The sequence below is a fragment of the Apodemus sylvaticus genome, chromosome 2 (genome assembly GCF_947179515.1).
Source record: "Apodemus sylvaticus chromosome 2, mApoSyl1.1, whole genome shotgun sequence".
NCBI classification, from domain to species: domain Eukaryota; kingdom Metazoa; phylum Chordata; class Mammalia; order Rodentia; family Muridae; genus Apodemus; species Apodemus sylvaticus.
In genome coordinates, this window is record NC_067473.1 from 27,225,478 (window position 1) to 27,252,956 (window position 27,479).

Genomic DNA, 27,479 nt, shown 5'->3' on the forward strand with positions numbered 1-27,479 from the left:
CATGTATACATATATACATAAAAATTCCCATATATAAGCTGTTCAGTCCATATAATGCTACCTGCATGTGTGTTTCCAGATCTGACTGTTTGACATTGGACAGTTGATTGGTGAGATCCTCCTTGGGGAAGGCCACTTCTCCCATTCCCAGCCTTTCTTGGTTGCCTATAGTTCTGTGAGCTTTAGGTATAAGAGTGTTTTTGTAGATGTATCCATTGGTAAGGAAGGGCTCTTTAAGGAGAGGGGTAATGACAGGATAGAAGTTGTAAGGAATAAATGTAAGCAATATAAAAGAAATTACAAAGGTAACCCAGCCCAGAATATGTGAGTGTGAAATGGCTGAGGAATCGCCCTGACTAGGTGAACTCTTCACTTTTAATTGACTAAAAAGATACCATGAAGACCAAGTCTGGAGAGTGTGTGTGTAGACTGATAAGCCTACTGTCAGATAATGTGGTGCTGCAGGCCTGAGCTGAAAGAGACTTAAAAACCCTGGTCTCACAGCTAAGGTTTGGCTCATTCCTGAGAGCTCCAATGGAGACTCTTCATGTTGAGACTGACTCATTCCTGGAGCCAGCCCACCAATTCCAGACACCCCAACCCTGGACCAAGGCTCCAGTGGGGATCCAAAGCACAGTGAGGAAAGCACAGTGGGCCTTCCCTGCACTTCCATCGGAACTAGGCTACAGCACCTAGCAGACCAAAGGTGAGAGAGTGTGTGTGAATGAATGTGATCCTTCTTTGCTTTATATTTGTTCATTGTTGCTTATGAATAAATATTAGTGTAATTTGATCTACTGAGTCATAGGCACTTTCTTTCTCTCACTCTCAGCTCCATCACTAAACCTGACTGGAAGCACAAGTGATCTGATAGGAGAGGTGGGAAGAGAGAGATTCCTTAGGGAGGAGGTAGTGGTTGATACAGAATAAGGTGAGAATAAATACAACTGATCTGATAGAGAAACTGGGAAAGGAGGGCTCTTTATGGAAGGGAGATGGAAGTAAATATAGAAGAAGGAAAGATGTGGCTAAAATAAGAATAAGAATATCTGAAAAAGTCACAAAGAATGATACTATTAAAGGTCTTTTGCCAAGTTACACTCCTCTGGCTCAGCCAGTCTCCGCAGACAAAACATCTCATAGGCTCAGTCTGGTTCCACTCCATCAGCTGCTGCTGTCCTTTGTGATTGTCTCAGGGTCCTGGAATTATCAAGATCTTGAGATCTGCATAGCAACTGAGGGCTCCCTGTCACCACCAACCTCCTGGGCTTTCTAAGGGGACTCCAGTACTGCCACCTGGGCATGGTGTCAATACTAAGCTTCTCCGCATGAGCTCTTCAATCTTGGGGTTCCCAATGGCTTCTCACGGTGCCAAACCTCAGCTTCTTTTCCTTGACCCCATCAAATCCTGTGGTTTTTATGCTGCCCAAACCAGTACTTTACATATTACCAGGGTCAGCTCCTACTCTTAGAAGCAGCCTAGGATCTCTCTCTGAACCAGTTTCTGTGTACTAACCCTGAGGAAACACTTGCAAAAAATTTCAACTTGATGCTGGTTTCTTCTCAATCCCAGCTGATTCCAGCATCTGTTTGTCCTAGTAAGGCAGCCTTTTGATTAAGTAGAACTGGTGTCTTGTTCATCAAAGACTATTCTACAGCCCTGGGTAACCACAAATCACAGATTGTTAATTCAAATATGTGACTTCCCCCAGCCCATTGTTCTCAAAGAATAGCAGCCTGCAACCTGACCTCCAGTCTCTGGCAGAACAAGCAGAAACAGTTTCCAGCCTTCAGGGGAGGGGCTTGGCCTGCCTTTTCATCTTGGGAGAGATGCATTAAAGGTTGAGACTTGAACCAGAAGTCATGTCTGTCTCCATGTGTTTTCTCTTGCCACCTTGTTCAGATCCCATCTCTCCTTCCAGAGAACCCCCCCGTTAGAATGTAGCTGCTGGACACTGCACAACTGTATCACAGAAACACCCCCGACAGAGTCTTCACTTCCCTCTGAAACTTCACCAGCCAGGCTTCCATCATCAGCACTGCTCTCCGCACTCTTTAACTTCCAGGTTCCCAGAAACAAGCCACTAAGCTTTGAACATTGATGGATTTTCTAGTCTGAAGCTCCAAACACTTCTGCAATCTTCCCTGCAACTCCATGGGCAGGTCTGACACAATAATACCCTGCTCATCGGTACCAATTTCTCTCCTAGTTTGATTTCTATTGCTATGGTAAAATAGTGACCAAATACAACTTAGAAAGGAAAGTTTGGCTTGTATGACTTGATCACATTGCAATCAGCACTGAAAGCAGGAATGGAAGCAGTAAGCTTGTAAAGTTGTTTCTTTCCACTTAACTCTAGTTTGTGTCAAGTTGGGAAAACGAAACAAAACAAAAAACTAACAGGCACACCTCCCACAAGTATGTGAAAACAACCCTAGAAGAGTTCAGACAATGGTTGGAATTTGCTTAAAATGCTCCAAAAAGTCAAATTAAACAAGCCACCACTAGTTAATTCTAGAAAAATTAGAACACCAAATCTAAGTGTAGAAATATATCATAACCCATCAAATGGCATAGAAACCATGCAAATATGAATGAATCAGTAGATGGAAATAGTGGTGAAAAAATATCACATGAATTTTATAACACTTGGAATTTCATCTTCACAAAATATCTTCTAATGACAAAAGAAGAAAAGCCAGCACCACTGCAGGGAAGCCTAGCCTAAGTAGATCCTAGAACTTTCAACTCATCAAAATTGGACAAATGATAATCATGCACCATGTAGTTTGGACATCTGCTTCTTTGTCAGCCACCATGTAAGGGGTCCGCAACATACACCACCTGCTGTAGTTAAATCCTGAAGAGACCTTGAGGATTACCAACTAGCTGCACAAAGACTGTGAATAAAGAAGGTAGCTGTGTAGGTCCAAACACATTCTCTGGTGGTACACTTGGCTGCACATTAAACTGTTGTACCTGTACCATGCCTTGTTATTTCAGGCTGCTGGAAGTGGGGTTGGGTGGCAGTTCACCTTCAAACCTATGCATCTACCTCTATCTCTATTCCCAAATTCTCTAAAGACACAGCCAACTCTGCAATCTTTTCTAACAGAAGAGAATTGTGGGATTTCCCATTAATTTTTCTCAAAATAGCACATATAAAAACTATGAAGCAAAAACTAAAAAACCTCTGCTGGGAGCAGGGCAGAATTCCACCCAGTGTCAGTAGCTGCCATTTTGCCAATCTTCTTAAACAACATTGCTAACCACTTATAATCTTTCATGTCCTCTACATTAGAAGCAGAGATACTTATTATTCCTAAGCCACATTGAGTACCACCTGCAACGTGTTAATTTTTTCAGTTTCCTTTTAATGATGGTTCTTAAACACTTTAACCTCCCTTCTAGCCTACCACCCACCAGAGGTAGGGAAAAAAAAAAAGGAAAGGATACAGGGGACGTGGACCTCTTTAGAAATGGTTCTTTGGAGCAACTCTCATTTGTTTTTCCAGGACATCATCAGTTTAGTTCATAGGTCAGCAGTGGCAGCTTGATCCACTAGCAAGCACTTCAAGGATATACCAACAGTCCAGTTTCATAGGATAGCAAACAGGAATCTGGAGCAGTGGTACAACCAAGTGGAGAGAGCCAGACCTCAGTACAAGTCAGCAGGAAGGACCAGGAGGGACTCCAGGAGAAGTTCTTGGTTGTCCCTTTCTCAGAGAAGTTCTTGGTTGTACCTCTCCCAGTGATGCAAAGATCAGCAAAAAAATGTGATACTAAGAAGCATTTAGCTGTGCAAACAAGCCAAGCTTAGCCCCTATCACTATCCATTAAGTCCTTTTTATACTCCCTCCAAACACCATGTATCCTCCTCAGGATGTCTTTCCTCAGCACACGAGTCTGTCTCAGATAACATCACTTTGCCAATTAGCCTGAGTCCATGGAAACCCCAAAAAACTGGGACATACCACCAGAAGTTTTTTGGTGCATTTCTCATTATGGAGTCCTAGCAAATGAATCTCCACTATGCATGTTAGGTGAACCAATACATGAGTATCATTAGCAAAGAGTGATGAGGCAAAACAAATCAAACCAAAGCTCAGTTCTCATCTCCTGGGGTCATTATCTTTACTGTTTCATCATGTTCCTTTCATGTCTTTAGCAAGACATCCTTTCACCTCTGTGCCCCAGCAAAGCATCATTTGACGTAACTAACTTTCCAAAGAAACTAGAAGCTTCCACTTCAGTATCCCTATCTTATCTTCACCTATACAGTTTTGCTTCTGGAGCAGAGGCTAACATAGAGGATGCTAGCCGCATATTTCTTCCCCTTTGTAATCCCCCTTTCACAAACAAGTTACTACTCAGCCCACATCTTGGCCTCAGGTGCATGTTTCAGTATACTCAGGAGTGTTCACATATCTGCAGTAGCCTGCTGATACTCTCCTCCATTCTGAGCATACCTTCAAAGTATGCTCTAAACCCTAATGCCTTTGTTCTCAGGGTATCCCTATTCTCACCCTAGGTGGTGTTTTAAATGAGTAAACACCTATAGCTATAACTGTTTGAAGACTTGATTCTCAGTTGGTGATACTGTTTGGAGAGGATATAGAATCTTTAGAATGTAGAAGAAGCATGTCACTAGGAAATGGAGTGGGCTTTGAGATCCTGTAGCCTCACTGCACTTCCGGTTCACTTTCTGCTTTGCATGTGTGCCTGAAGATATGAGCTCTCTGCTTCCTGTTCTGGTTGCATACTGCCATTATAGACTACCTTTCTGGAACTGTAAACCAAAATAAATTCTTTTTTTTCCATAATTCACTGTATGGTATTTTATCACAGCAGCTAAATCTTATTTATCAAGCCACTCCATACTACATAGAAGAAGACTGTCCCTGTGGGATTCCCACGATAGATATGTTTACTTCCCACTGTATAAGAAAATATACATCACAAGCCATTAAGTGATACATGGCCATTAAGATCTACCAGAGATAGATTACATAATACTTTATTAACTTTAAAATTTTTAAATGTCAGTGAGATAGGGAGCACAGCTGCTGAAAAACCTTGGATTTTAGAAAGGATTGATGAATTGGATCATCCTATGTACTTTAAGAATGTGCTGCCCTTAGAATGGATAGAATCCAACCTCACAGTCTATCATGGCTAATAGTTTTAAAAATAATTGACATGAAGGAAATGAAGCAAGGGAAAGGTATACAACAGGGCCTTTGGGTAAACAAAAGTCTTAGTAGGAGAGGAAGAATAGAATATTTGCATAAGGGTTTTACAGTATATGGGGGAGATTTATAAAATATTGTCCCTAGGTATGCTAGCCACTTCTGATTAAAAATTAATAATGATTTCTCATATTACCTAAACTCAGAACCATAGAATTGCTTCCCCACACATTCATCTTTGCTTCTTCTATGGCTCCCACTGTATTCGAACATGGGCCTGTGTGTTTAAACCACATCTCATAGCCTAAATCTCTGTAGCCTTCTTTGGGACAGAGATTTTAAAAAGCTGGCTATGCAATGACTTGAAAGCTCTCAATTTTTTGTATCTGGATCCTCCATGATCCTTGTTACATACCCCATGATCCATGTTACATGGCCCATCCAGTGAGTCTTTGTACAGCCCTCAGGGTAGCCACCATTAGGTACAATGTGATTGGCAGAACAGTGTGACTTTTAATCTGATTGGTCATTAGGGAATGAGGTAGGTGGCCAGGGGTCTGGGAATAATTCTGGGCCTCCCCTACCTGCAGGGACCTTCCTGTGGTGTGAGGAAAGTAATCAATCAGCCTTTCCCTTCTGGAGGTTGGGGGAGGAGGGTGTGCCTGTGTTCTCTATGGTCTTTCTCTTTCAGGTGGGGAGGAGTGTGGTGTAATTTTCCAAAGTTTTTGAGCTGACCTCTTCAATAGAAATGCAGAACCTAGAGTTTTCCCTCCTGGTTTTTGGTTTTGCTTTGGTCCAATACTTCTTCACTATGCTTTTTTCTTCCTGTTTGGAATGGAAATTTATATTATGTGCCATTTCGTGTTGGAAGTATGTGATCTGTTGGGTTTTTTAAATTTTATTTTATAGTGGGTTACAGTTAAGAGAGTACCATGAGTCTCAGAAGAGACTTTTTTACTTTTTTAAGCAATGTTGAAACTCTGAAAGACTCTAGGGACTTTTGAGGTGGGACTAAATACATTTTGATTTATGATATGGCTATAAACATATGGGAGCCAGGGAGTGAGATGGTTTGAATGTGAATGACTACCATAGGCTCAGATATCTGAGTTAGTCATCAGGGAGTTGCTCTAGTTGAGAAAGACTAGAAAGATTAGAATGAAGCCATATGCACTTTGTAAAGGGCTTCAATGTAAACATGTCTTAAGCTTTGCTGTATTCACAAGTTAATTGTTTGTTTGTTTTTCAAAAATCGTGCAATGCTTAAATTTGGTAAAAACATATGATGTCATACTCTAGAAGTCCTGGCCCAGCACCAGTAGCAAAATCGGGCTGACCCTAGTTTCATTCTTGTGTTTTTTATAGATCATTTCTCTGTTGACTGTACAGTTGCCAGGGACACAAACCACTACATGCCCCTCCGAAAAGGTTTTAAAAAGTCACATTTTTCCGTTGTTTCAAGGATTGGTCTGAATCCTCTAGAAGACAACTGGAGGGATTGTCTGAAGACTACTGTCTGAAAGAGACTCCTCTGGCTTCCTCCCCACTTCCCTGTCATGGCAGCAGCACCCCCCTCTTTCTTTTTCCCTATTTGTCTTTTACTATGTCTCTCTGTCACCCTTTCAGCATCTCTCATATTCTTACTGTTAATGATGCTCCCCACGGTGCTTTAAAGGCAAGCCCCTCCACCCTTTAGTGCCACATCATGTTTAGATCACCATATATTGTGTTAGTTCTAGTGTTCCCCTTCTCACCTTGAGGTCTCATCATAGCCTTGAAATCTTTTAATAATAGTAAACCTCATGTGTCAATGAAATTATGATTTATATGTCAGTTTTTAATATGAATGACCTCTGCTGTTATTTTCTATTATATTTAGCACTTTTATTTATGCTAAATCAAGGCCTGCCCAGCTTTGCCAAGCCATTCACAAGGTCTTCATTTTTTTAAATAATTATTTTATGTTTATAGGTGTTCTGCTTGTATGTATATTTGTGCACCACATATATGCCTTGTGCCAGTGGAAACAAGAAAAGGGTTTCAGATCCCCTGGAACTCAGGTTATAGGAAGTTGTGAACCACTTGTGGGCATTGGAAATCAAACCTAGGTCTTCCAGAAGACAAGCCACTGCTCTTAACCACAGAGTCATGTCCCTGGTTCCCTCATGAGTTTTAGCTAAGTAAAAACCATGATGGTAATTGTTATGATAATGATAGTGGTGGTGAACACTATTGGATAGCACTAACAAACTCTTAAAGGCCTTACTGAATCCCTCCACTGCCTCATTGTAGTTATCTTTTCTTATTGAACCCATGTCAATAGATACATCTCAAATCAAACTTTATCTTTTTTCCATTATTTTCTCCTCTTATTATCCACACCTAGTCATGTCTCAGAGCTTTGTGTCTACATAAAATCTACTTAAAGACATTAGATAGTGGTATAGAAATTCACATAATATAAACCCAAATAGGTTAAATTTATTGCCAAGAAAATATTCTTCTGTGATTCCATATTTAATATACTGGCCCAGATGTAACATCTTACAGTAAAATAAGTCAAGGTTATGGAGCTGCCTTGGAAATAGTTAATAAGTCATCATAAGACTCAGAAGGAAGAATAAGTATGTCAGAGAGAAAAAGAAATGTGTTAGAATAGATATATTTTATTCTCCCCAAAATCCCACTATTGAGTTATTATTCCTGAAAACTCACCAGAGGATATTCCAAAGCAATTTGAGAAGCTCTATGATACCTGTTTGCTGAGGTTCACTGTCAGTTGTGGAAGATACAGCCATAGAACTGGGCTTGGTCATGACAATAGTGTTTCAGAATGACAGTGTTTAAAGGGCATCACTTAAATATGGAAATTGTGCAGAATAGAAAAGAATCATAAGAGCAGATTGGCAGCACCAAACCTGTGGTGGTCTAAGGTTCCAGTGTGGTCCTAGAAGTAAAATTCATAAAACCAAAAAATATATCATTTTAACCAAACTTGATTAAAAAGATTAACATCAGATTTAGGATGAAAAAGAAAATGTTTGCTAGAAGTCATTAGACATTAATGATGCTACAGCCATTTTCAAAATCTAAGCCAGTTAATAGATACAGATTTCATGGCTCAGCAAATAAAGATAATTAGAATTGGGGCCCATAGAAGAAGGCTAGTAAGAGTGCTGGTTCTTGTCTGCTTCATAGTTGAGATGGATTTGAAAACTAACATTGGCTATCTCTTCTGTTCCTAAGTATGAGATTCAAGTAGAAATTTCTGCTTTCTTTAGAAACTAAGTTGTGTCATGTGATGTTTTTTCTGAAAAAAACTGTCTTGTGAGAGGATGCTTTGCTGAAGCAGACAGGTAAGAGGGTGTGTGATGTTTGGAACGAGTATAAATACAACCCCACAAGCAAAGGATCACCTGCATAGTTACTGCAAAAATGCATGACTCAATCATTTGGTTGTTGGCTACCACTACTTTAATCACAGTTTTAGTCACAGTTGCTCCACCATATTTTTTATTAGCTCTGAAATGTCTAAGCATTTACTTAACCTCTATCACTGATAACAACCAAAACCAGTTTGCTTTCATACTAAGGTGAGATCATGCATTATATCTCTCTCTCTTTTTAAACGTATTTTATTTTGTTGCTTATTTACTTTACATCCCACTCACTGCCCCCTCCCAGTCACCCACTCCCACAATCCTCCCACAATACCCTCTCCCCTTCTTCTTTGAGTGGGGAATCCCCTAGGTATCCCCTGACCCTGGTACTTCAAGTCTTTGTGATGGCAGTACACTTACTCTCCCACTGAAGCCCAAAAAGGGAGCCCAGCTAGAAGAACATATTGCACAGACAGACAATAGCTTTTGGGATAGCCCCTGCTCCAGTTGTTCAGGACCCATATGAAGTCCAAAGCACATTTATAAGAAATGCATTACATCTCTTAATACAGTCTAAAAGGGTCTAGATTATGCCACTACTTCACAGGATATCTCATTTGTCAACTATTTGAATTTTGGTTTGCTTACTAAAGTTTGGTGACTAGGACCATGCCAACATGCTATATACATGGAAGAGAATTCTGGGGGTGATGGGGAGGGGGCGAAAGAGAAACTGAGTCAAGGCGACAGTTGCCGGTCAAGACTGACTTTAATATTATTATGCCAAGATATATAGTCTTTAGGGAACAACCCTGCCCCCCAGAAGGTGGTCACATCAAAGGGCAGGCCGAGGACTCCTTGGCTCCAATTCTCAGCAGGTCACCTGCTTCCAGCCTGGCGGGTCTCTGCTGGCTTCCAGGTGAGACTGCCTTGAGGTAGTCTTGGTAGTTAAGGTGAAAGCGCCTTATTGTTCCAAGGAACAAAGGCCGGAGATAACACCAGTGGAAGAGTGGGGGCTGCCAGCCAGCTCACTGGTGTGGGGAAAGGGACACTATATGATATTGGTGCAGACCACTGCTGCTTGATGAGGTTTCAGAAATTTGACATCACGGACCACAATTCTCCAGCATCCTTTTACTTTCATCTTTGATGATTCTCATGATGTGTTATGGGAGTTTTCTTATGCTTTTTCCCTTCAGGAAACTTTGTATGAGCTTTGGTAGATGGTAGTGAGCATATACAATGGTAATCTGTTCAAAAAAATAATTCTTTGGAAAAAAGTCTCTGCCACCATGGAACCATATAGCATGATAACTCTAACTACTACCCAACAATCTCCACTGTGCCCCCCACTGTTTGCAGCAAGAATTGAGAAGTTAAAGACTTATGCTTCTAGAAAGTCTTAGGCACTTACACCTGGGCCCAAAGATGGAAACACACAATTTAGAGAAACAGTGGCCCAGGCCCAGAGTCTGAGACCTTGGCAATTAAGGCAAGAGGTCAGTTAATAAGTATTGAATAGTTCCCTTGGTATATGACTTACCAGGATGAATAACAAGGTCTGGTATGCCCATAAAAAACAGACTCTGTTTAGCAGTTAGATCGACTTGATCCCCCTCTGCCATGTACAGGAAAATCCATTGAGGGAATCAGGATGGTACAGCATAACAGAAAAAGAGTAGGGTGCCATGACTTTCCTGTTGGGGAGTGTATGAGGAGAACACGCCCAATTGTAAGACTAAGGCACAAAGGGTCACAATTAGGAAATAGCTCAATGCTTATTATGCTATGTGGGGTGGTGAGCTGTGATAGGCAGCCTGGTCCCTGACTGAACTCAGGCTTAAAACCCTGTGACCCAGCAGGTGACCATAGCTTGCAAGGAACTGTAGGCCTTTTGTCATGCTCCTGGGCCCCTGTAGAGAGGTCCATGTCCATCAGTCATGTAGAAGGAGCCCTCCCACATGCAGATAAGGTATCCCTATGCTCTCCGACCAAGCAAATGGAACATACCTGCTGTCAGATCCTGATCCACCCCCAAAATGTATATAAGAATCCTATCCAGAAGGAGTAAAGGTGTGTGAGAACTACTTCATCATCTGAGAGCCATAACGTTGCCACTTGGGAAGAGGTGGGCTCTCCCAAAATGCCACCAGAAGCTCCTCTGCACTTCTCACTGGCTAGTTGGCCACTCATAGGTTCAGCCTAGCCTGACTCAGTTCAGAAGTAACTGAGGCAGCAATGGTGGAGCCAGTTGTAACAGTGGAGGGGGCAGAGACAGCTCTCCCTCCCTGCTCGCACTCTCTCCCCTTTGCCTGAACCCTCACACCTGGCCAGGCCAGAGATCTCCATGGAAAGCCTCCAGTACACAGGCCCGCAATGCTACATGGTACAAACACTGCATCATGCTCCTTGATGAGTGAACATTGCTCTTATGAGTTTGTTTCTTAGGACTCAGCGTCGTCTGGTACCCGGACCACAAAGGTTGCGAGCATGCAGGAAGAAGTGTAAAAGCCAGCTGGTGGTGTTATTGAACCATAGAAAACAATAGGGACTCAATTGTTTTTGCTCCAAAGTAAAATACTGTAATAAGATTGATTATCTCTTTCACTCTGGATGTTGAAAAATAGGGCTAAATAGGTTAAAAACAATATGTGAAAGGATGATATATTTCTTGGAATCATTAAGTCTGGTTTCAACACTACCTGTGACTAAGCAACTATGCAAAAACTGAGTATAAAAAGTGTAGCCTTTTTTTTTTTAATAAACACAGGAGCTATCCTGATTCACCCTCATATCATATTAGTTTCTTTTCCTCACCAACCCCACACCTACTCTTTGGGACCTGAACCCCTCTGGAGCTGCACTCTGGCATGATATGCCACTGAAGTCCACCATTGTGTCAGTAGAATGTGTTAGAAACCTTACAATCTAGGAAGTCCAAGATTAAAAGAACTCTGTTGAGACAAACAAGCTGCTTTGTTGTTAGAGAAGAACTTGTGACAGTCACTGAGGATGCAAATGCACATGCCCCCCAATGAGGCAAGTTGATGATTCTCACGGGTTATGGAATGCTGACAATCTACTTATGTAGATTGGAGTTTTGTGCAAAAAACTCCTTGAAGTTTGAAACATACCTAGAAGAGATTAAATGCCTAACCATGGAACACCAAGTAGTTATGTTTGTACTGCCCTAACACAAACAGGATATTATCAGTTTTACTCTGAGTAAGCACAAGACAGAATATTATCAGACCCAATTAGTCATTTGGTCCATCACATGGAATGCCAGTCTGTGAAACTGTGCAATGACTTGTCCACATAGGATCTGATCAAGTCCAGAGGTCACAAGCAATAGCAATAATAGGTGAGGTGGAGTTCCACATAACCTACTTCATTTGCATTCTTTCCTCTTCCTCCAATTACCCTTATGGCATCGTAGATATTCTTTGTGACTAAATGAGACTAGGTTCATAAACGGGCCAAGTCAGTGTGTTGACATTAATGGAAGATAAGAGCTACCATATGAGAGCCATACTTCACAGTAATCTTGACAAAAATGAAAAAGTTTTACAATGATAGAGCATTGACAGAGATCATTCATTCACATGAAGAACTAAATTATTCAAAGGATGAGTAACCATAAGCTCGTCATGAGTCCTCAATGAGCACAATGAAAAACTAGAAACAAGGGCATCTGGTGATGAGGCACTCGATGGATCCTCAGAAATGCCTATCCATGTTGAGGATTCTTTTATCTTCTGTCATATCTTCTAAGAAAAGGTATGGAAATGGAAATTATTTGACAGCTGATAAAGTGGCTGCCAAGTAATAATGCAGATATTAATTGTGAGTCCCAATCCACACATAAAATGTGGGCACAGAAGCCCGATTTGATTCCACGCTGAACTGGACTTCTTACAAGGTCATTAATATGGAAGGTATGTAGATTGGGAAATTAAAAGAAAAATTATTATTAGCACTAATAAAACCAATAAGACCGCTGAGAGATAAGACCCAGAACCATGTGGTGGTGGAGAAGATGGTGGTGCAGAAGATGGTGGTGCAGAAGATGGTGGTGCAGAAGATGGTGGTGCAGAAGATGCATCTGAGAAGTCAAAGCAAAACCAATAATGTTGGCGGATGAATTAATGGTCCCATGAAGACAGGGAAGTCTTTAAAAAGACCTTTAATATTTGGGTTGTATAGTTGATGGTTGGTGAGGCCATTTGTAGAACCAAAAGGGAGCACTGAAAGAATAAAGTTGGAAGGGAAATAAGTTAACATTTAGTCTAACAGATCGAGGTGTCTTAGGTGTCTTAAAGAAGTGAAGTCCTGGGTGTGTGTGTGTGTGTGTGTGTGTGTGTGTGATATAGCATGTTTTCCCGGGACCCAGAGAAATGCCGTGGGTTTGAAAATATAGTGTAAGATTTATTTGCAAATAGATGGTCATAGAAACTACTTCTAAGAAGAAGTCACCTAGGAAAATATTAAAGAACCAAGCGGTGTGGAAAGAGCTAATCAGCTGAGAGCACGTGTTCCCCTTGCACGTGTTCCCCTTGCACGTGTTCCCCTTGCACGTGTTCCCTTCTGTGGGGCGGTGGAATGTGAGAGGAAGCCTGGTGAGGTCTAGTTAGGGACTGAAGCCCTGGGGACCCTGAAGAGACAGTAGGAGCTTTGTCTGCTCCTGGCACCAGACTCCTGGCTCATAGCCACAGTCCCCCCCCCCCCCCCCCCCCATTGAATGAATTGTGGGCATCAGTCATGGCTACGTAGAGGCAGTACGTGACCCCCAAGTCCCTCCACATGTAGAAGAGGCATCCTTAACAACTCAGACTAAGCCAATAGGAATCACCTGCTGTCAGATCCCAACACATTCCAAATCCATATATAAGATCCTATTCAGAAGGAATAAAGGTGTGTGAGAATTACCCCATCGTCTGAGAGCCTCTGCTGCACAAGAGCTGTAATACTGCCTGGGAAGACACGCCCCAGAAGCTTTTGCACTCCGCTCATCAGCACGCCCTCTGCCGGCTCAACTCAGGCTCTGCTCAGTGCAGCCAGTGCTGTGTCTCAGAGCAACAGAGGCACCATACTGTGTAGGCAAGACTGATTTTGAGCTTCTCATGATCCTGCCTCCATCTCCTGAGTATTGGGATTGTAAGTGTGTACCAGCATACTCAGTTTACATGGTGCTGAGAATAAACCCCAGGACATGCATGCGGAGTGCTGCCTAGATTTATGTCAATTTACAAACCACAGTCATGTAAACTAAGGAAAGCTCAACTGAGAAATTGGCTCCATTAGGTGTGGCTGTAGAGCATTTTCTTAATTAGTGACTAATAGAGGAGGACCCAGCCCATTGTGGGTGGTTCCATCCCTAAGCCGGTGGTCCTGGGTTCTATAAGAAAGCAAGCTGAGCGCACCATGAGGAACAAACAAGGGACAACCATGCCTCTGCATCAGCTCCTGCCTCCAGGTTCCCGCCCTGCTTGAGCTCCTGCACTCAATGCTTCTTCTGAAGATGAACTGTTACATGGAACTGTGAGTGAAGTGAACCCTATCCTCCACACATTGCTTTTGGGGAGCAATACTAACTCAGACTAAGACACTAACCAAACTCTCTACTGACTGAGCCCTGAACCTGACCAGCCCACATGTGTGTCAACATGGAGATCCACCATGTTTGACCTTCCAGAAAGCTGTTGACAGAGTGATGGAGCCACATGCAATGCTAGAATGAAGTCAGGGTTAAGCAGAAGGTGTGAAATTTGTTCTATTAAATAAAGAAAATTCAGAAATCCAACCATGATGTAAGCTATAGGAATAGGATTATAGTTTGCCAGAAGTGTGGGAGATGCGGGTTTGAGTGAGGAACTCTTTATATTTGACTCAACGTGACATTCACTACCATTTTTCTTAAAGGGAATGGTTGAGAGGAGAGGCTACGTATGCAAAGAAGAAAAGGAATTGTGGGTAGTGAAATGATCTTGCAGGTATCCGGGCAGAGTTCAAAGCTGAGGTGTGGCTAGTCGTCTCCTCCATGACAATTCAGGGCGCATTAATCAGAAGGGAGGCACAAGGCACAGTGTTTTACTTAAAGAAGGTTGGAGTCTTTTCATTTTTTCCTGTTTTATTATATAAAACAATTTTTAAAGTTTAAATACATTCTGATCATATTCTTACTCCTCTCCTAAAAACTAACAAATAAACCAAAAAACCCTAAACAACAACAAAAAACCCAAAACCTAGAAAACAAAATACAACACTCCCCTCAAAAGACTGAACAGTAACCAAACACACACACACACACACACACACACACACACACACACACATTGTGGAGTTCATTTTATGTTGGTCAACTACCCCTGAACATGAATCCTGCCTTGGACTGGTTCATATGTACAATGCCATTCTGTTGGAGAAAACTGATTTTCCATCTTTCCATTTCAACAGGTATAAGTGTCAGTCTAGTTGTTTACCTTTACCCTAGTGGGTAGGTTTTCATTCATTTATTAATTCATTTTATTTTAAATATAACACAATATAATAAAATAGAACATGTACTATTACATTAAAGTCAAGCAAGACAAACCAAGAGAAGGAAACGAGCCTACAAGAAGGCACAAGAGACATAGACTAACTTGTCCACATACTCAGGAATCCCCAAAACCACTTGGCTGGAAGCTGTAAGACTCTTGCAGAGGACGTGGTATAGACCCACGCAGGTCCTGTGCATCCTGCTTCTGTCTCTGTGAGTCCCTATGTGCTTTGCTCAGTTAACTGAGACAGCTTTGTCCTCTGAGTGTCCTCCATCCCATCTGGATCTTAAACTTTTCCTGCCTCTTCTGTCTCAGAGTTCCCTGGGCTTTCAGAAAAGGGATTGGGTGGCGACATCCCACTTAGAATGAGCATTTCAAGGTCTCTCATTTTCTGCAGAACATCTGGCTATATGTTTCTGTATTTGTGCCTATCTGGTGCAGAAGGAAACTTCTTGATGATGGCAGAAGAAGGCACCGATTTATGAGTATAGCAGAATATCATTAGGAGCCATTTTATCACTATATGCTTTCTCTCATCCAAAGACAATGAAATTTGTTATAGGAAAGAAAATCCATTCAGTTGTAACCGATAACTTTTCTCCTTATAGAAAAGTCTCCCCCCAACCCCCACTCCTCTCTGCCAGTTCCCTGCGTTATGAAGTACTTTGTCATCTAAACAGTATAGGCTCCCTCTAGTGTAGTGTACCTAAAGTCAAATCAGTTCCTGGTTGGTTATTCCCACAATCATCTTCCAAGCAGTACACTATTGTAGACAAAGGATTTGTGGCTGGTTAGGTATTTACATTTCTGTTTTGATAGCCAGCAGAGCACATTCCTGTACCAAAAATGCTAGAATAAAGAGGTGAAGGCTCTATGTAGATATCGGCCCTACACTGTCATGTTCAATGAGCTATATGGGTGCTGTCTTCATCAATAGGGCTTTGCTGTCAGTTTGTCAGTTTGTAGACAACAACCTTATAGTCTTGGCAACACCCTGAATTGTTGGGGGATTCCAATGGGGCCCCTTTGTTCAACAATTTTGTTAGATGCAACCAAAAGTAGGTTCTGGAAGCACTGTTTGGTGACAAGAAGTGGCCAGTTGGGACTCTGTTTCCACATTCTTTCACACACACACACACACACACACACACTCACACTTTGGGAGGCTAGTACAGTATTTGATTTCCATGCTACCTATACAATGCCCCTTGACTGCTGCACTTTTCTTATATATATATATATATATATATATATATATATATATATATATATATATATATATATATATATTATTTTCTATATTCTTTGTTTACATTCCAAATGATTTCCCCTTTCCCAGTTCCCCCCTCCCCATATGTACCATAAACCTTCTTCTCTCCACCCATTCTCCAATTACCTCCGTCCTTTTTCTCTGTCCTGATACTCCCCTGCAAAGCTAGATCAAGCCTTTCCAGGATCAGGGCCCTCTCCTTATTTCTTCATGGGAGTCATTTGTTATGCGATTTGTGTCTTGGGTATTCAGAGCTTCCGGGCTAATTAATATCCACTTATCAGAGATTGCATTCCATGTGTATTCTTTTGTGATTGGGTTACCTCACTTAGGATGATATTTTCCAGTTCCAACCATTTGCCTAAAAATGTCATGAATTCATTGTTTTTAATTGCTGAGTAGTATTCCATTGTGTAAATATACATTTTCTGTATCCATTCCTCCACTGAGGGACATCTGGGTTATTTCCAGCTTCTGGTTATTATAAATAAGGCTGCTATGAACATAATGGAGCATGTGTCCTTATTGCATGCCAGGGAATCCTTTGGGTATATGCCCAGGAGAGGTATAGCAGGATCCTCCGGAAGTGTCATGTCCAGTTTTCTGAGGAACTTCCAGACTGATTCCCACAGTGGTTGTAACATCTTGCAATCCCACCAGCAGTGGAGGAGTGTTCCTTTTTCTCCACATCCTCGCAAAAACCTGTCTCCTGAGTTTTTAACCTTAGCCATTCTGACTGGTGTAAGGTGAAATCTCAGGGTTGTTTTGATTTGCATTTCCCTAATGACTAATGATGTTGAGCATTTCTTAAGGTGCTTCTCGGCCATCCGAATTTCTTCAGGTGAAAATTCTTTGTTTAGGTCTGTACCCCATTTTTAATAGGGTTATTTGGTTTCCTGGGGTCTAACTTTTTGAGTTCTTTGTATATATTGGATATTAGCCCTCTATCTGATGTAGGGTTGGTGAAGATCTTTTCCCAATTTGTTGGTTGCCATTTTGTTCTTTTGACAGTGTCCTTTGCCTTACAGAAACTTTGTAATTTTATGAAGTCCCATTTGTCAGTTCTTGATTTGAAAGCATAAGCTATTGGTGTTCTGTTCAGGAACATTTCCCCTGTGCCCATGACCTCAAGGGTTTTCCCCAGTTTCTCTTCTATTAGTTTCAGTGTGTCTGGTTACTGCTTCTCTTTTCATGATCTCCATAAATTGGAGATCATGAAACTTCAAAAAGCCTACATGTCTCTCAGCAGATAAAGAAAATGTGTTACATTTGCACAATAGAGTATTAGTCAGACATTAAGAAGAATGACACCATGAAATTTGTAAGCAAAGGCATGGAACTAGAAAAAAATCATCATGAGTGAGGTAGCCAAGACCTAGAAAGACAAATATGATATTTGCTTATATGTGGACATTAACAGTTAAGTCAGTGATGACCAGGCTACCTTAGAACCACAGAGGATAGGTATAGAGTGTGGAACTAAAGGGAACAGATAGATCTTGTTAGAAAAAAGGAAATAGAATATATAGTTGTGAATGGATGGGAGGGGTCTGGAATTGGAGGATTAATTGGGGCCGGGTTAGGGAGAAGGGGTTATGAGAGGGAATTTGGCGAGAGATTTATGTTTTCTTTGTAAAAGACTTTATATCATTTATCTTGGCTGGAGAGTATGTCAAGAACTAAAACCTCTTTTCTTTTTTTTTCTTTAGCAAATTCAGAAATTCTATTTTCCAGGCATGTATGTGTCTAGTTTGGGAGATTATGAATTGTATTATATTGCTGTGCTATTGTGTATTGTAGAATTATATGTTGATTTAGGTTTGACTGTTTATAAAAGACCTAACATGTTTCTATAAGGAGAAAAGTTATCGGTTACAACTGAATGGATTTTCTTTTCTATAAGAAATGTCATGGTTATGTCATGTTTCATAATTAGTTACTTATTCTTCTAAATAATACTATGCTAAATGCTTTGTATTCCTTCTTCATTTTCTAGACATGCAATTATTGGGTTGAAGAGTGTAAATATCCTTAATTTTGCCTTGCCAAATCACTGCCCTGAGTGCTGTTCAGTTCATGGAATTAAAGCCAAGAGGCAAAGTACAATCAAATGATGACGTTACTCATTTTAAGCTAGGAGACCTCACTATATTTATAATTTGCTTCACACAAACACTTTCTAAATTAGGACCCTCGGTGGCACTAACAGATTAAGAAATGCGAGCATTTAGAACTCTGGTTAGAAGGTATCTAACAGGATGCCTCAGATGCTCTTTTAAAGCAGGTAAGCTATTAGCCATTCTAGAGAAAGATACTTTTAAGATTGGCTACATTGTAACTTTTTTCAGGAAATAAACTGATAAATCGTGAGTCAGAAAAGCAAGCCACTCCTATCCTGTCATAAAGCTTAACACTTAAACACTGGACATGAATTTATGTGACACTTAACTTGGTAAGTTGCCTTGATTTAGCTTGAAATAAAAATCAGAGAGTGCCTTTTATTCTGTAACCTTCTTCAGCAGTAATACTAGAAAAAAATTTAAACTTTAAAAGTGTTTTAGACGGCAACAAAGTATACATATTTATAGGATATAGTATATACACGTGTTTATAACATAATGATCAAATCAGGAAAGTTAGCATATCCATATTGTAAAAACTTTATAATTTCTCTATATTGGGAATTTTGAACTCTGCCCTTTTGACTCTTTATAAAATATACAATACATTGTTGTAGTCCACTAGCAGTAAACTCTTAGTCACACTACTATGCTGTAAAGATTAGAAATAACTGCTGCTGTTTCTCTGTGTCCTGGTGACTTGGTGTCTCTGTTGATTGGGATTTTGTATCTTGACTGACATGACAGAAGTTGCAATGAGCACAGGTTTCTTGCAATTATACCATTCACATTTTGAAATATTATCCTGTCATAGGATCGTTGAATCATACACTAGTTCTATTTCTAGCTTGACAGTAGAAAACTGTTTTTAGTTAGTCTCTGTTTATAGTTAGGGGGCAGGAAACAGGGAGAAGCCTTGTGAACATTTAAGTTTGTGCTTTCAAAAAATGGGTGCCTAACCCCAGTTGGCCCATTACCTATGCAACTCCCACTATGTTCCCTTAGGCTCAAGGAAAATGGAGAAGATGGGCAGAGCCAAAGGACCCAGAGGCCTGTTGCTATGGGGGGGGGGGCGGGGGGAGATAGGTGTGAGCTCTCTGTATTATGGTTGCTTAAACAAGACCTGCATAATGGCAATGCCAGAGCTGACATGCCAGTGTGGGTAGGGTAGCTCATAAGGTGGCACCCTTACATGGAGACCTATAGAAAATCAAGGGCTTCTGAGGTGCAGAGAGAGGGAGAATCTGTTTTCTCTCTTGGAAAGAGCCTCCTGATGGGTTATCTGATCCCAAAGGGTCAGCCATCAACACATGCACACAGGAGCATCATTAAATGGACTAGGTCAGTTTTTTCAATGTCAGTAATAATTAAAGAAGAAAAAGTCACAAATTTAAAAGAAAGTAGGACAACCAGGAGGAATTAGAAGGGGGAAAAGGGAGTGAGAATGATGTAAATACAGTATTAATACATGAATTTCTCAAAAGTTACTGAAAAGGTCAAAAAATGTGAATCCCGAAAACTCCCCACTTCCAGTAAATTCTTTTCTTGTTTTATTTTGTTTTTAGATGCAGAGGCCAGAAGAGCTGGGTCCTTAATTAAAACTGGCTTACACTAGTTTACACAGACACAGACACAGGCACAGGCACATGCACATGCACACACACACACACACTAACACACTTACTTCTGGGTTTCAAACACAAATATCCTTAGTCCATATTCTTGCAACAGTTAAGTATTAGAGACAGGAGTTGCAATTCTGCCTGTTCAACTTGAGAAGTGTAAAGACCACCACCTCACCTTGTCTGCAGAAAAAGACCTTTCTGATCTGCTTCAGAGCCATGGAAACAGTGTGTGAACACAGAAAACAAGTGTGTATATAGTTATACAAATGAACGAATGCATATGTATTCATAAAATCAAACATGTGCCAGCAGCATATAAAAATACAGTGTATTTACATATGACATGCTCTTTTTTACAAAAGCATGATTCTGAAAAAAGTCCTTCCCTTTTCCTCCCTCCTGTACTGTAGAAATCTTCTGAACCTCAGACAAATTAGCACTTGATTTCAATCTAGATAGCTGCGCCCTCTGAGGGCCTTTGTCAGTAAACTTCCTGCTTTAGAAGTTGTGACTATAACCACATAAAACATCCTTTTCTGGAGCTGAGTGTAACATACACATTGGCTCACCAGCTTTGGACACCTTAAGGTTACCTGCGTTCCCTGGCCCCTAGGAACTTCAGTTATTCATTTATAAAACATGGATAATTCTACAAAGCATTATAAAGATTAAAAGCAAAGACACATTCAAACGTGCCTAAGTTTGGTCAGTATTCCACACCAAATTGTGACAGTAAGTCAATTAAATAAATTCATGAAAAGTCTTTGTATTTTATGTTCCCAGTCAGCATAGTTCAAGTCAGTTCAGTGCAATTTTAAGTCATAGGGCACGAGGCTCCCCAGTATGTTACACTCTTCTCAAACTCTTTGAAAAGCACACAAGTTGCCACAGTCACTCAAAACCTAGCTTTACAGATGGGAAATTCTGAGTTTCACTTTTTTCTTTCTACAGCTCAGTGGGACAGGCATTAAAGCCAACTATATACCTATTGATAAAAAATGAACATTCAGGGTTTCTGTGTGAGAGCTTTCTTATAAACATCTACGATCAGCTGCTGAATCCTCCTGGCCACACAGCTTAGAACCCTTTATTTGAGGATCCCTGTGCCTGACCCTGAGTCACCAATCAACACAAATGTCACATGCTTGCACTCTCAGACTTTAACTCTTCAGGGATTCAGCTTAGAGCACAGAGAAAGGAAATGAAACCACCATGTAACAAAGAGAAATGAAACCAGGACAAGGGGAATATAAGGAGAGAGGTAAGAAAAATGTAGAGACAACAAAAAATATAGATGAAGGGGAATACAAGAAGTGTGTCCACACAGGAGATGAGGGCTGTATAATGTCAAATATTCATTTTATATTTTATTATATGTATTCATGCAATGTGTTTTAAATTTGTATTTGTTCTTTGGTGATTTCATATAGAAATACAATGTATTTATATAATATTCATTTTCCCCCACATCCAACTCCTCCCAGACTCCCTTTCTGTATCCTTCTCCCAATTTCATATCTTCTCTATCCAGTCACTTCTTTCCCTCCCAATCCTTCCTTTAAACCCACTGCTGCCCATATGTTCATGGGTATATGGCACCATCTACTGGAGCATTGGTGTATGGCACTATCTACTGGAGCGTGGGTCTATGGCACCATCTACTGGAGCATGGGTGTATTGCACCATCTACAGAAGCATGAGTGTATGGCACCATCTACTGGAGCATGGGTGTATAGCACCATCCACGCTATATCATTTGAGAAAACTGACTTTCCCTTATCAGCTGACAATAGCATCTCAGTAAGGGGCAGGGAATTATGAGTCCCTCCTCTCTCCACTCTGGACTGTTAAATGTCAGCACACTTTTCTGTAAAATCAAAATTTAAAAAAATTATTCCTCCCCCCTGTTGTCTCCTTATTTTTCCTAGAGATAGGTTATTAAATATTTGCTATGTATATAGAATATGCTATGTATATAGAAATTCATTCATGGATTCCTAACATAAAACTCATCCACGCCATTGTATTTACCCACATTGTTTATACTTAAATTTGTCTCTTACCTTTTAATAGCTGGAGGTTTTTGTTTTTTTTTTTTTTTGGTTTTTTTTGTTTGTTTGTTTGTTTTATTTAGATGGAGACCTGATGGTTCCAGTTTACTCTGGCCTCTTATTTCCTTCCCTGAAACATTGAAAAGTGAGAAAATCATTGGGAGAAGTTTGACTATTGTGTTTAGTAGTGGATATCTGGCAGTGATTATTCAGGTGTGATGATTTGATGGTGTTTGCAGTAACTGGTACTGTCCAGGGATGGTGAGGGGTCCAGGGAGGTCCTGTGATAGCCCTTCGGTGAGAAAGCAAACCACTGGCATCTAGTTCCTGGTTCAGGTACTGAAGCAGAGGCTAAAGATTGGGTAGGAGATTCGGACCATGTAGTATCTTCTGCCTATTGAGAAGATATTGATACTTTTATAAAACAAATATCATCACAGACAATGGTACTTTGAGGAGTCACAGAGCACACGTGGTCTTAAGCACTCAAATTAGATGTCCAAGAAATAGGCAACAAAAGGGTTTGGTTTTACAATGACATTTATGCTATTATGGGGATAAAATAGCTAATAGGTTTTTAACCTTGTAACTGATTTATTATTTTAAAATAGCTCTGTATTTTGTAAAGTAGGGGGAAATAGCCATGCAGTTGGGACTCCAAAGAAGCTTTGTAGCTGCAGTATTGTGACATTTCTGGGGAAACAGCTAAGCAAAGGTGACAATGGCACAGATCACTTCAAAAAATAAACAAGGTTGTTTTCTTCCCCCCAGGTGGAAAAGGAGGCAAAAGAGAGTCTTTCATGTGCAGTCATGATACAATCCGCCATTCAAATTGGAACACTTCTGGTTGTGAGGGTTTGAAATGCACGTGCTTTCAGTGTCTGTGTTAGAACAGTGGAAAGATGATGGGCAGTTTCCGCCACAGTGCAGGAAACTAAGTTAAGGTCAGAGGTTGTCTGATGGATCAATGATCAAGCAAATATATTTGTTAGCATCTGGGTATGGTTGCCTGGCAGGTCAGCCTCTGGTACCACAGGTTGGCTTGAAATCAAGAGTCAGGATCCTGAATGGTCAATGTTTTTCAATCTGGAAATAATGATAGTCAAAACAAAAGAAATTATATATATATGACTAATAAAATTTCATTAACAAAGAATTATCTGAGAAAATGGCTTTGAGAGGCCAGCACAAACGCAGGAATTTTATTTATCAAGGTCTGACATACAGATGAGCACTCTTTTCCTTTAATTATTTGTGGCTACTCAAGACCAAATTCTGTACCCCTCCCCGACCTCACTTCGGGTTTCTGGCCAAGCTTCTCTCTTGTTCATTTAACTACCACACCTTAATTCACTTTGATTCCTATAGTTTTTTTTTCCAACATACTTATTTCCCTCTGACTTGGCTTGACCCCATCGCAGACATCTGTTTATTTCCTTCCCTTCTTTCCATAGAGCTCTCAATTTTACCTATTGCTCTCCTCCCCAACCCTGGTCATGTGCTCTTGAGGATATTGGCTGTAACTTGAGCTTTTACGATGCAACTCTGAGTTTTATTTTAAGCAAATTAGTCCTGTTACCTTTGCCACCAATTGCTCTGGAGAAGGGTGTGTAACTGGTTTGGTCAAGAAAACACAACTGAAATTCCAGCAGAAGCTTCTGGGAACAGTTTCCTCACATTCACGAAAACATTGTAGGGAAAGGCTGAGAATACCAGGACGATTGTGATGAGTTTTGTGGGAAATTACAGGACTCTAACTTTTCCTTTTATTGGTTTTTACCTTTTTGCTTATTAATCATTTTATTCATTTATATTTCAAATCATATCCCCCTTCCCATTCTCCTCCCCACAAACCCTCCATTCCATTCCCCTTCCCTTTTGCCTCTTTGAGGGTGCTCCCCCACCTACTCCCTGACTCCCATCTCACCGCTCTAGCATCCCCCTACCCTAGGTCAACAAGCTTCCACAGGTGTTGGTCCTTACCCATATGGCATTGTTGACGGTTACTGAGATGGACCACGATGCTACTTGCCACCAAGACTTTGCCCAAGCTGTTCTCTCTGCCTCAGACCCTTCCCTCAAATGTCCTCACCTGGCGGATTCTTTGTCCTTGTAGGCTCAGCTCAGCCTTCCTTGGGAATCTGTATTTGAATCTTCTGGACTCCATCTGAACACACGCGTCGAAGTTTCCATGGCGATATGCCCTGTGTTGCTAACATTATCATCAAACACCCTGTGTCTTGTTCTCTGATTGATTATAAGTCCTTAGAAGATAAAGAGTAGACCATATCTGACCCTTCTCTGCCTTTTGGCACAGTGGAAGAGAGGAATTAGAAAAGTAGCAGCATAAATTTCCCCTCCGCATGTTCCTTGCACCGAATGTCTGTCTGCCATACTTTCTCATCAAGCGCCATACTTTCTCATCAAGTGTTACAACCGCGCTCCACATCACAAGCTGGGAAGCTGATAAACTCTTCTTTAACGGTGACAGCATATATGCTGTGAGACATTTATCTGGAGTTCTTTGACATTCGCACATGCTTCTCGAGCACAGCACTGTAATGACCTCTGTATAATTGACCCACATCATAATCACAGTGGGGGTGACAAGGGCTTCGTGTGTAATGAGAACATAAGAAAGAACCTGGTTCGCTTGAAGCCATCTGCACAGAGGGCTCCCTGCGGGGTCGTGTGCATACTGCAGGTACCATAGCGGTGGATCACAACCCAGGCGTAGTGGGATTGATTAAGACCAGGAAGAGACCCTTTTCATTTATCTTCTGCATGCTTTGAGAGCAAAACGGGGGCTCAGAGTATTTGAATCTCAGTTTTACTCTCTGTAAAATGTCTGGTGATGCCACCTGTATTATGATGCCACCTGTTATATGAAATAGTAAACATTATTACATAAGTAGTGAAAATAACATATATAGGCACAATCACACTTCCAAGACTCTACTTCAAGAACAAACAACTTGGATAGGAACTTGGTGAGCCATAAGAACTCACAGTTATTAAGTGACCCCAGAAGTCAAAGGAACTTGGTTATTGGGAACAAGGTAATTTATTTGTCTCCTACGGATGGAATTTTTATTAAACAAACGGAGAGCTGATATTCGACTCGATGAAGTTCCAAAGACATTTACAGGGTGGTGTCTAAGATGTATGTGGCAGCAAAGAGGCCACGGGGAACTCTCGGAAGGTCAGGCTGCCACGGGGTCTCCGAGGCTTTAACTGCTGTGACAGTTGTTTATGTTAGATTTACAGAGGGCATCTCCCTAAACCCAAGGTACCATTCCGCTGGGGATCTTCTCAGGCGTGAAAACAATCTGTCAGTTTACCCTCTGTTGAGTGGAAGCCCTTGGGCTGTCTTCTTTCCTGGAACATATTGAAACGTGAAAGTTCTTAGGCATAAACCAGTAAAGAAGTAAAGAAACAGTTTACAGGAAAGCCAATTAGATTCGAAGCTAATACAGTTCTCAGGGAAAGGCTGACAGAAGATACATGGCTCTGTTCTCTGCCTCTGAATGCCTCCTCCAGAGAATCACGTGGGCTCCTCCCTCCCCAAATGGAAGGCTGCCCTCAGGCTAGGGACCAGACAGTTACAAGATCTCAGCTCAGTCACTCAGTCCTCATTAGGGAAATGACTGAAGAGAGCATCCTTGTTTCCGTCCCCAGGTTCCTTGTGTGCTCTCTAGGAAGATCGAGGAAATTATGTATGCAAAAGAGTTTACAGATGTCAAGGTTGAGGGGTGGAGCGAGGGTACGGTTGAGCAACAGAGAACTCTCTTAGCATGTACGAGGTCCTGGATTTTATTTTCAGCACTGGGCTAAAAGAAAGAAGAAAAAGGGGGTGGAGGCAGAAAATAATAAATAAATAAAAGAATAGAAATCAAGGCTAACTTTGTAGTCACCATACATAGTGTGCCTACGAAATGAGAAGAAAGGCGAGAAACAGACTTATATCCATATTTAACTTGTGTCGACAGAGGAAGAAACACCTCGCTTTCTTGTTACCTTGTGAAACTAAAACATATCTACGTGTGTTTGGATGTGAAACCTTAGGCAGATAAAAAGAATGATTTGAATAAATATGATCATACTCAACAGGGTAGCAGCAGAAAGCAATGAGTTTCTGCACATAAATGCGAACTTGGCAAGAACTCGGTAAGATTCGCAGCCCACCTGCCCAGTTTTTGCTGGGTTGGCACTCCGGTTCTCCTATCATAATAGAACGTTTGAAGAGTGTCATCTCCTGGGAGGAAGCTTCATGTAGACTTGTTTCCTGAGAGTGTGCCTAATTTATTGAAACTGCCTTACTCACATGAAATTACAAACAGCGGGGAAAACGGCATTTTTACACATTTCTAATTTTTGCTTGCAATCCACCCACAAGATACGCTGTTTGAAAATAATGAACACAGAGCACAGGGTTCCTTTCCGAATGATCAGTGGTAACCGAGAGCTAAAAATCCAGCAAGATTGTGCTTAGTAATAAGGAAAGAACTTTCAGCTGGTTTTTAAAGATTAATTTGTTAATTAGGTGAACATCTGGGTTTTGGTTCATCACTTCCCTTGGAAACCTTGATTAATTTATGAGATTTTCATCCCCACTTACTAAAAAAGCAGCGAGTCGTCCGGCGTTCCACACCAATGAAGGCAAAAGTTAATTGGATTCGAGATCTTTCTCATTTCCCCCTTCAGCGGCTCCTTGCTGCTGCTCTGAGTGGAACCAGGCGCTCAGGGATTTTGTCTATTTGTGTGTGTGTGAGAGAGAGATACAGAAATGAGAGGAATTACAAGTGATTGGAAAATGAGTTTGAAAAAAAATATATATCATTTAGTATTTCCTTTGGTTTGGGTGGGAAATTCTGGAAGGGCGAACGGAAAAGCTAACCCCGGAACTAGTAACCGAAGTGTCATGCTGCACGCTTTTGATTTGAGGATCGTGCTTATGTGCTACAAGAAAGGGCCATTTGTCGACTGAAGTGTTCAGGATTTGGAAAGAGTAAGTCAGAAACTGCAGCCAGAGCTTACAGTCTGCCCTGCTAATGAGAGATACAGAAGCAGGTAACACGCCCCTCCCCCTCCCCCTCCCTCACCATCCCCACCCGAAGGACAGGGCGTGGGCAAGAGGCTGAGAAGGAAAGGCCAAAGTGGCTAGAGCTGAGCTGTTTGCCTGCCTGCAGATGTGGACAACTGCTCATGGCTCTTAAGAAATCCAGGCAGTGAAAGACACATCACGAGACACACCTGCATTTGTCTACTGAGCTTGGTCACACAAACAACACTCACCGAAGG

At 41.2% G+C, this 27,479-nt stretch overlaps 1 long non-coding RNA gene across 1 annotated transcript in view; it reads left to right on the forward strand.

Annotated features, from left to right (window-relative positions):
* Positions 1-499: 499 nt before the first annotated feature.
* Positions 500-27,479, forward strand: part of LOC127678332 (uncharacterized) — a 29,232-nt gene continuing 2,252 nt past the window's right edge. The window contains exon 1 of the long non-coding RNA XR_007976551.1: positions 500-706. This is a non-coding gene — a long non-coding RNA (uncharacterized LOC127678332). The remainder of the gene's footprint in view (positions 707-27,479) is intronic.